Below are 9,432 nucleotides of genomic sequence, written 5' to 3' on the forward strand. Positions count from 1 at the left end.
TCTATGTCCTCTAGAAAAAGAAAAACACTGAATTTAGAGTCTGTGAAAAGTGTCAGTAGAATGTCAGCCGGGTTGGATTCACTAAAGGACTCACTAGTGGCTCTCCCTAACCCATCTACATCAGCCAAACACTTATATTCAAAAGGAAGACTCGCTTTCTGAGCTGAAAATACCTTTCTAAGAACCAGATAAAAAATGAATCCCTCTAAAAAAAGTCACGCAGTCTAAAAATTATTTTTTAAAAAACTTTGCATTTTATTTTTAAGTTTCCTTTTTAAAGCTGTTGTTATTTTTTTTCTTCACTGTATTTTCAATTTTTTTTTTTTTATTTCTCCTTATTTTCAATATATTCTTTTTTTTTTTTTTTGTTAAGTTTGATATATATATTTTCTAATATTGTACAAGTTTGGCCCAAATAAATTTTCATGATAATAAGAAAAAAAGGGAATGTTGGGAAGAAGTTAAGATTAATTAAATTGAAGAATTTATCAAAGAAATCTTCCAAGTAAAATTTCAATGCAAAATGCAAGAATATTCTCCAAAACTTAATGATAAATTAAACTTGCCTATTAAATTGCAATTTCAATGCATCTTGCTCACTTTCAAAATAACCAAAGGAGTAGAGACCACTGATCCGTTATTGTTTATCGGATTGTCGGATTGCTTACCGAACTATGTTTGCTGATCGGTTGTAATTATTTACCGATTGATAGATCCGAAAACAATGTGTCGGAAAATAGTTCGTTAAAATTTTTTCGGATTATAATTTGATCCGAAACTTTCGTATCGGATTGAACTAAGGAAATTTTTTTTTCGAATTGGAATCCGAACCGGTATTATTTTTGCGGATATATGCGGATTCAGAATAAGGAATGCTTTTGAAATAAGATTCATTTTTTATTTATTTATAATATTCAAATATGTAATGAAACGAAATGAAATAAGATGTCAAAAGAGATAAAAAAAGATATCAAAATTACACTGAAAGTTAATCATTTTCCAAATTCATTTCCTGGCCACACAACGTCTTGAGTTTTGTTGAGTTGCTTTGTGTTTTTTTTATATATACAACATCTCAACCTTCGAGGTTGAAAGATTGACTCTTCTAGAGTTGCATATGTTCCCTGCTGTTGAGAAAACTTTTTCAGATGTTGACGATGCAGCAGGTATACAAAGGTTTATTCTGGCCAGCCTTGACATTATTGGATAACTATACTGGTTTTGCTTCCAGAATTCCAGTATATTTGTATTTGCTAAAACTGGTTTTGCATTCAAATACCCCTCGATTTTAGTTTAAATGGCTTCCTTGGTACTTGTTTCATCTCCAGGATTAATGTAACCTGCACCAAACACATTTTTCCTCAGTTGTTCAGTAAAATCAAAGTTGTAATCATCCTCATCATCCAAAAACTTCTTTTTTGATAGCTCTTCCATAGCTTTCTTCGCTGCAGTTTTGCTACTTCAAATTTTTCTCCCTCGTCCACAAAGCACATGCCCTTACTGTTAGAATCTAAGAATTAAGCAATATAGAATTTAATATTCATCAGCTCCCCTTCAAATCTCTTGTTTAGATCTTCATAGAAGTAGTGAGCAAGCTCTGATGATACCTCGGTTTTTGGCTCGATCATCTCCCTTGCTAATCTTCCTGTGATGTTGTTTAGGCAATTAATAACGGAACAGATGCTAATATTCATTTCGCTGCTGCATTTCTCGGAGAATTCTGAGAAGTCTTTCAGAGGCCGGATGGCTGATTGAATACATCCCACTTCATCTTCTGTTGGTAAAAGATCTGTCAACCTACAACCTCCAGAAACAGAAGGGTTCGGATTCTGTAAAGAATGCATCGCCGGAAAAAGATCCATCACTGACTCCATCAGGAGGTCAGAGTTCCATCTTGTGGGGCATTCTGCACTAATCCCGGGATTCCGCGGTTTTTTACAATCCCGAAATCCCGGGATTATGCATTTAATTCCAGGATTTTTTTTGAAATCGTTTTCAGTTGAACATTTTTAAATTAAAATTTCTTCGCTTAAGATTCGACTACTTTCGTATTGAAAACTCCTGAATTATTTTTTTCGTTCGATTGCAATCAAATTCGAACTTTACAATTTCGAAATTGTTGCAGTTATGTTTTTGAATAATTGGATTAAAGTTATTATAAAAATTGAAATTTGATTGCAATTGCATTCTTAAAAATTTTTGGTGCTTAGTCGCATTTATTCAAGTTTCTGATATTTTTTATTTCGAATAGACGTTATCTGTTTGTGACTATTTTATAGTACAAGTTTTAATAAAAAATAAAATCGCTGGTTATTTAAACAGTAAATTTTCTAAAATTATAATGGCTTCTTACATAGAATATGACAAAAAAAGTAAATTTGCTGTTTGGAAACATTTCTTAAGAGAAGAAAAAGGGCAAACAGCAATGTGTAAGTCTACTGACTGCAAAAAGACTTTAAAAATTGGAGGTGGTTCAACGAAAGGTCTCCATACGCACTTACTTTTCGTCCATAAAATTAACCTCACACCAACTACTATTTTAGTAAACACATGAGATGAACCACCAATAAAAAAAAACAGAACGTTAACCAATTATTTTCCGATATTGGAGCGAGAAGAAAAATCACTTCCTGCTACACTTGCACGATTAACAGCCCTTGATGGGATTTCGTTCAACGTGATATGCCGTTCTAGTGATATACGTGCAGGTCTTATAGCTACAGGATTCAAAGTTTACCCACAACAGTCAACACTGTGCGTAAAATGGTTGTAGATTACAGCAAAAAAATTAAGGAGTTTTTTTATTACTGGAATAGCTAGCAAAAAAAAACCTGAATTCAGTGTAGGAGAAAGATTTTCTTTATCTTTTGATGAATGGACATCACTGCGTAACCGTTGCTACATGAATATTAATTTACATGCACGAAATTGTCAGTTCTGGAGCTTAGGCTTCATTCGTATAACGGGATCAATGTCTGCAGATAAGTGTATTGAGCTATTAGAACAAAAGCTTGCACAACATGGACTTGATTTGAGAAAAGAAATTGTTGGTATTATGACTGACGGAGCAAGTGTGATGAAAAAAGTTGGGAGAATATTACCTGTAAATCAACAGTAATTTTGCCCATGGTGTGCAACTGGCCGTTATTGTAGTACTATATCAAAAGCAGGATATAGAAAGAAATAAAGATCAGCAATTCTACGAAGACTAACAATCAGATATAGAAGACGATTTTTCAGAGAGTAACTCTTGCGAGGATGATGATTTTTCTGACAAAGATAAATTGGTTGATCTCGATGCTAGTCATAATAGGAATCGAGGAAACCAATGTGATATTAATGAGGTAAGTTGTGGTCCAGTGATCAAAAAGGTACGAAAGTTGATTGTAATGTTCAGACAATCACCGAAAAAAAAAAACGATATCTTGCAGAAGTATGTTGCGGCTGAATTTGGGAAACAAATAACTCTAATAAAAGATTACAAGATAAGATGGAACAGTCTTTTGTCAAATCTTCAACTCGTCTGTTTGTTAAAAAATTGTATACAAAAGGCATTAATAGACATAAGTCTACCGGAAGGTGAATCTTTAGCTTTATCTAATATTGAGATTAAAACTGTATCTGCTATCATTAATGCGCTAGTCCCGGTAAAAGCAACAGTTGAGGCCCTTTGCCGTCGGGATGCTAGTTTGTTTACAGCCGATGTTGCCATAACTTTTATGTTAAAAAAACTTAAAGATGCTAACAACGTTATCAAAAGTCAAAAGTTGCATTTATCTCTCGTTCTTCGAATGCAACAAAGGCGTACCGATGTAAGTGGGATCCTTCAGTATCTACACAATGGTAGAACCAACATTCAGTCCGAATCTGAAATAGAGCTAGTAACAGTTCCGAGTTCAATAAAATGTCGCAAATTAATAGTTGAGTTACTTAAAAGACTAGACGCTACAAATCCAGCTACATTATTGACAGCTTATGAGTCTGAATCAGAAGTTGAACTTTCTGTTTCAAATGAGGCACTACTCGAAATTTTTTCTGATTCTTCTGACTCTTCATCTGAATCTATTTCTTTTGCTCTTAAAAAGAGCAAAAGAATAATGGACAAACTTAATAAAGCTATAAAAAAAAAAAGCACATTTGCCCAGCATACCAACTCGATGTGAGACGTTATCAATGAAAATTCAAAAGGAAATGGTGTTGTTTGAAAATGGAGGAACACGTGGTGATTTTTTGCAAAGTGCGTATAATTTTTTAATGACTATTAAGCCTACCAGTGTGGAATCAGAACGTGCTTTTTCTGCGGCCGGACTTTTTGCAACAAAATAAGAAGTCGTCTGGGCGATGAAACTTTGGATGTGCTCTGCTTCCTCAAAACATATTTTAAAAATAATTAATAATAATTGCATATGTATATTATATCTAAAAAAACAACGAAGTCTTTATAATTTAATAATTGAGTATGTATGATATTAAAAAACCAAAGAACTTCCTTGTAATTTGATAGTTTTTTCTAGGCATACTTTAAATGACTTATTAATTTCCTTAAAATTTTTCTAAAATAATATGTTAAAACCTTTCATGAACAGGTATTTAAAAATCCCGGGATCCCGGGAATACGTAAATTTAATCCCGAAATCCCGGGATTTTAAATATAGCACGGGATTGCAAACCCTATGGTTGACACAACAATTGCACTTTGTGCGCAAATTTATTTTCTAACACTTGCATGGACATCAGCTGTACCGTCGACCTTATCCAGGTTTTGACCCCAAAATCAAGTTCAAGTTTGTTAATTGATTCATTGAGCTTCTTGGCAATATTGATGAATTTAAAAAGGATAGGAATGTATTTTGTAGATATATTCTTTGTTGTAATGGCTCTGAATTGACGATTGGTTGCAGTTTTCATCGTCCAGGTGAATGCGTCAGCTTCTACAATAGAAAATGGTCGACTGTCCTCAATCACCTATCTAGTAATGTCAATAACAGCTCTTATTTGATTGATGTCAGTGACTTCCCATTCTGGTTTGGTAGCCTGTTTTTTACCCTGTCGTGTTTAAATGTTGGAATTGTCACAAGTTCCTCTTGGTCCAGGCTGTGGCGATGGTGGTGTATCTTTCTGTGTGTGTGGATATCTCCTTTTTCTTTCTTGTGTTTGTTCAAAACTGAGTCTTCAGAGGTAAGCTCATTAAAAATGACTTAAATTATTGACTTTTCCTCATCTTGCTATTCTAATTGTTTATATAAATTCAAATTGACTCTTTTCAAATGGTTCCTTAAAGGACTTGTGGTGCTTTTATTGATCAAGTATGTTTTGCCACCGGTCTTACATTTTGCCTTGCTTTCCTCCACCTTGTTGAAAAATTCCCAAATATTAGATAGCTTAGGCATCTGAAAAGAAAAAAAAATGAAATAACATAAAAATGAAACAAATCGGCTAGTTTTTCGGATTAAGTTTGCAAGATCGGATCGGACTAATATTTCGGATTATTTATCGAATTTAAAATCCGCAAAAACGGATCGTTTTATTAATACGGATTATTTTTAGGATTAAAAATCAGAAAACACTAATCGAGTTACCCCTTACAAAAAAACCCAGTGAACTTCCAGTGAAAAATTGTTCCAAAACCCAGCGAACTTCCAGTGATCTTTTCCAGCGAACTTCCAGTGATCTTGTTCCAAAACCCTGTGAACTCCCAGTGAACTTTTCCAGCGAACTTCCAGTAATCTTGTTCCAAAACCCACTGAACTCCCAGTGATCTTTCATAGCTAATTAGCTATGAAAGTTAACTTTCATGTTTATATATAAAAAATGGAAGTTTAGCGAATTCGCTGGAATTTTATTTTTTAGGATATATTTTTTTTAAAACGTTGATAAACATTTTAAATATTTAAAACCGTGAAGCGCGAAATAAGACAAATTAAGCATAGGAAAAAAAAAATTTAATATAGCATTTATTTAAAAATATCGATATTTAGAATAAAAATACAATGTATAAATAATTAACTACCTTAAGTATGAATACAAATTTTCATAAATCAAATTTTTTTCTATTTTAACCATTTAAACAAACAAAACAGAAAATCAGTTGTATTTCTATTTTTTTTGTTTTGATAGAAATTTAAATCATAAAACATAATCTACAAAATATTTGATAAAGCATAATCATTTTGCATAAGCTTACCCGAGCTTGTTTGAAAAACTTTGAAAAAAAATTGAATAAAAAAAATGTGTATCTCATTAGTCGAGAATCAAAAGGCTGTACGTACATTTTTTGTTTTCGAATAAATGCAATTTGTTTATTTTTCCTGATAATTTATCTAAACTTTTTTAAATTTTTTTTATTAGTATATTTTAGTATATTTTGAGGCGAAAAAATCATGAGTTTAGCGGTGTGTTCGTTCTCCACAGACAAGTAATCAAAACAAAAAAAAGAAAAGAAAATCGTAAAGTTCGTGAGTACGTTCGTAAGTATGTCTTTTAAGTTGGTTAGTTCGTTCGTAAGTATGTCTTTTAAGTTCGTGAGTTCGTTCGTAAGTATGTCTTTTAAATTGTGCTTGACGCATTCTTTTCCGTTTGGGACTTCGGAGCTAAAAAAAAAAAGATACAATATATAAAGGACATATATAATAATTATATAAAAACATATATAAAATAAACAGTAAAATAGTAAGCAAACATAAAATAGTATAACAGGTATAAACATAATTAACTTTAAAAACCAAGGATAAATTATAAAAACAAAAACATATGTATATTTAAAAATCGATCATTACTTTAAAATAAAAAAATTTGATTGGGGACACTGAAACATAAACCTGGTTACTATTAGAGATTATTCGGTAATCAAAATAATTAATACTAAAAAAATATACTAAAACAATAATAATAATTGCATTTCTTATGAAGATAGGATGATGTAAAATATTTCAAACATTTTGTACACTGCTTATTAAGACTTAAAGCAACTTCACAAACATCACAAAAAAAAACTTTTTCATATAACTCTTTTTCCTTCTTAAAAAACTTCAAAAACAAATATTTAGATGTAGGCAAAACACTGTGTGGCAATAAAATAGTTAAGAGAGTTAACAACGCCACTAAGGCTTCGTAGGACAAATTAAAGTGCAAAACAAAAGTCATTATGCATAAACATACATTAGAGACATTTATCTTTGAGCCAGGATACAGAGGTGGACTCTCTGAACTTTCATTTTCATCAAACTCATTATTGATTGTTTCATTTTTTGGTTCATCTAAGTCAGATAAATGATCCATAAATTCATCGTCAATAGAATCATTGTCATCAGAGGTGCTCTAATTCTGTTGTTGAGCACAGTTAACTTTTGACATCCTCCAACGTGTTGTTCTTGGAATAGTTACTTCCCCTGATTGCCATTTCTTGTAGCAACCAATTCTAGGCATCTAAAATAAAAGAGGCAAGCAGGTAAAATTAAACTTTAGTTAAACAAGATTGACATCAGAAAGAGAACAAGAGAAACTATTGTGCTTAACCTAATTGTGCTTAAATAACAATGATGCTTATTTTACAGCTAGTTCTTTAGTATATACAATACAAACTATACTTTTATTTGATGAAAAATTTTTTATCAAGTGTATGATGTATATATAAATATCAAATGCATATATATGTTAAATGAAGGTGTTTAAGCGGTATAAAATTTTATAATTTTATTTAAATTTTATAATTATTCAGAAAATTTAATATTCTTTTGAAAATTATAAAACTTACAAAATATCTATTCTGATGAGTCTTAATTGATGAACTTTTCTGATGAGTCTTAATTGATGAAATTTTCTGACGAGTCTTAATTGATGAAATTTTCTGATGTCTTAATTGATGAAATTTTCTGATGTCTTAATTGATGAAACACAGTGTAAAATGAAATAAGTTTGATAAATGATTTTTACTAATTTATTATTGCTATGTTCTTTTAAGAACATTGAGCACTCTATTTTAAGAATACATTTAAAATTATTTGGATATATACGTATATATATAAATATATAAATATATATATGTATATATATAAATAAATATATATATATATATATATATATATATATATATATATATATATATATATATATATATATATATATATATATTTGACATATTTTTGAAAAACTTTTTTTTGGAAATTATAAGGACCCCTTAAAATATTTTTTATTCCAAAAAAATTTTAAACCTAGTGTTTTTATATTAGATAGAGCACATTTAGGGGGTGGGAACAAATTATTTTCAAAAATACTGTTTTTGGGACACCCTAATACATATATATATATATATATATATATATATATATATATATATATATATATATATATATATATATATATATATATATATATATATATATATATATATATATATATATATATATATATATTTAAAAATCAATCATTATCAATCACTATTATGTTCAATAATCTACAATAAAGAAATTTATAATAAATTTTTGTGAAATTATAAAGTTGAATATGTATTCGCTTTAATAAAAATGAACATACTGAACAACATACCTGTGGTTTTGGAAATTTAGTAGAACTTAAAATAATAGAAACTGAAACTGTAGATATAAAAAAAACAACGTTTACTTAATTACAGAAATTGGAAAAAAATTTTCAAGATGTTATATCTGTCAAATTTCAAAAAAGTTATGTTAGCAAAAGTTATATCAATATTGAATTATGAAACCCGCGGCGTTTTCGATTATTGAAAATCAGCGCTAAATTTCCACAAAGGTTTTAGATCACTGGAAATAAAATGACGTTTTTCGTTAAACTTCCAGTGAACTTCCAGCGAAGTCGTAAAATTTGCGGAAAACCCAGCGAACTCGGTGAATTTCCAGTGATCTTTTACATTTCCAGTGAACTTTCACTGGAAGTTCGCTGGGTTTTTTTGTAAGGGACATTTCTGGTTTACGGACTTTTTATTGAAATATTTACCTCAATATTTCCTAAATATTTGCCTTGATAAAGCGTTATAGTTTTTGATGCATGCAAAGAGTTTCCGAAAAAAAACTAATCATTTAAAAGTTATTTGAAATTATTCCCTAATATTTGTCTTAATAAAAAATGATATTTTTTAGGCATGCATAAATTTTCAATAAAGAACTATTTATTTAAAGGTTATTTGCCTTAATTGTTGAAATGAAAGTAACTATTTTTCAAACTGGTTTTTATCTCTGTTTCTATTTTTAATTCTGTTTCTATTTATATTTAAGTTCGAAAAACTCTTAACTTTTAAATCAAAATAATATAAAAATGGCGCACCGTAATAGATGTAAGTGAAGTAATAGTAGACTCGTTGATTTGTTGCAAATTTAATCACGCAAATTTAATCACGATTTCATATAGCAAAAAATTAATAAACGGCAATTAACTTGCTTTGCTAAAATTTAACGATTC

General features: G+C 30.0%; 1 long non-coding RNA gene across 1 annotated transcript; it reads right to left on the reverse strand.

Moving 5' to 3' along the window:
• Positions 1-6,219: 6,219 nt before the first annotated feature.
• On the reverse strand, positions 6,220-8,927 carry LOC149883592 (uncharacterized). The gene is made up of 3 exons (XR_016455842.1): positions 8,545-8,927; positions 7,159-7,425; positions 6,220-6,590 (listed from the first exon to the last, which is right to left on the reverse strand). It is a non-coding gene; the product is annotated as an uncharacterized LOC149883592 (long non-coding RNA).
• Between the last annotated feature and the right edge of the window lie 505 nt (positions 8,928-9,432).

Source organism: Hydra viridissima, unplaced genomic scaffold, assembly GCF_058129835.1.
Source record: "Hydra viridissima isolate aposymbiotic clone 2 unplaced genomic scaffold, HvirCarnegie_v1 scaffold_9, whole genome shotgun sequence".
Classification (NCBI taxonomy): domain Eukaryota; kingdom Metazoa; phylum Cnidaria; class Hydrozoa; order Anthoathecata; family Hydridae; genus Hydra; species Hydra viridissima.